We start from the raw sequence: 1,228 nt of genomic DNA, 5'->3' as shown, positions 1-1,228 counted from the left end.
TAATATGGGGATGAAGACTGTGAGCTCCACGTGGGACAACCTGATCACCTCGTGTCCCACCCCCCGGCGCTTAGAACAGTGCTTTGCACATAGTAAGCGCTTAGCCTCAGTTCCCTCATCTGGAAAATGGGGATGAAGACCGTTAGCCCCACGTGGGGCAACCTAATCACCTCGTATTTCCCCCCTCCCCGCGCTTAGAACAGTGCTTCGCACATAGTAAGCGCTTAGCCTGTTACCTCATCTGTAAAATGGGGATGAAGACTGTGAGCCCCACGTGGGACAACCTGATCACCTCGTAACCCCCCCGGCGCTTAGAACGCTACTTTGTACACAGTAAGCGCTTAATAAATGCTATCATTATTATTATTATTGTTATCCCCCCACTGCTCAGAACAGTGCTTCGCACATAGTAAGCGCTTAACCTCAGTTATCTCATCTGTAATGTGGGGATGAGGACTGTGAGCTCCACGTGGGACAACCTGATCACCTAATATCCCCCAGCGCTTAGAACAGTGCTTTGCACATAGTAAGCGCTTAGCCTCGGCTCCCTCATCTGGAAAATGGGGATGAAGACCGTGAGGCCCACGTGGGACAACCTGATCACCTCGTGTCCGCCCCAGCGCTTAGAACAGTGCTTCGCACATAATAAGCGCTTAGCCTCAGTTACCTCATCTGTAATGTGGGGGATGAAGACTGTGAGCTCCACGTGGGACAACCTGATCACCTCGTGTCCCCCCCCACCCCCACCCCCGGCGCTTAGAACAGTGCTTCGCACACGGTAAGCGCTTAGCCTCAGTTACCTCATCTGTAATGTGGGGATGAAGACTGCGAGCTCCACGTGGGACAACCTGATCACCTCGTGTCCCCCCCAGCGCTTCGCACATAGTAAGCGCTTAACAAATGACATTATTATTATTATTCATCCGGCAGGCTCGGTCCAAGTCGGCTGGCCGTTCCGGGGCAGGGTGGAAAGTGCCCCTGAAGGGGGGAGAGAGAGACAGAGAGAGAGAGAGAGAGAGAGCCATAGTGCTGACGTTGAAGGCCCAGCCCTGTGAGGTTGCACCGGGTGAGCGGGCGGAGGGAAGGACGGAGAAGGAGCGTGAGAGCGGGAGGGGGCGGGGCCAAGGCCTCGGGCGCGCCCTCCCATTGGACGGCGCCGGCTGCCAATCACTCGGAATGGCCCCCTCCCAGTCAACCAGTGCCCCAGTGAGAGAGAGAGGCACACACA

Source organism: Tachyglossus aculeatus, chromosome 17 (genome assembly GCF_015852505.1).
Source record: "Tachyglossus aculeatus isolate mTacAcu1 chromosome 17, mTacAcu1.pri, whole genome shotgun sequence".
Lineage (NCBI taxonomy): Eukaryota > Metazoa > Chordata > Mammalia > Monotremata > Tachyglossidae > Tachyglossus > Tachyglossus aculeatus.
Note: the sequence above shows the minus strand (reverse complement) of the source record.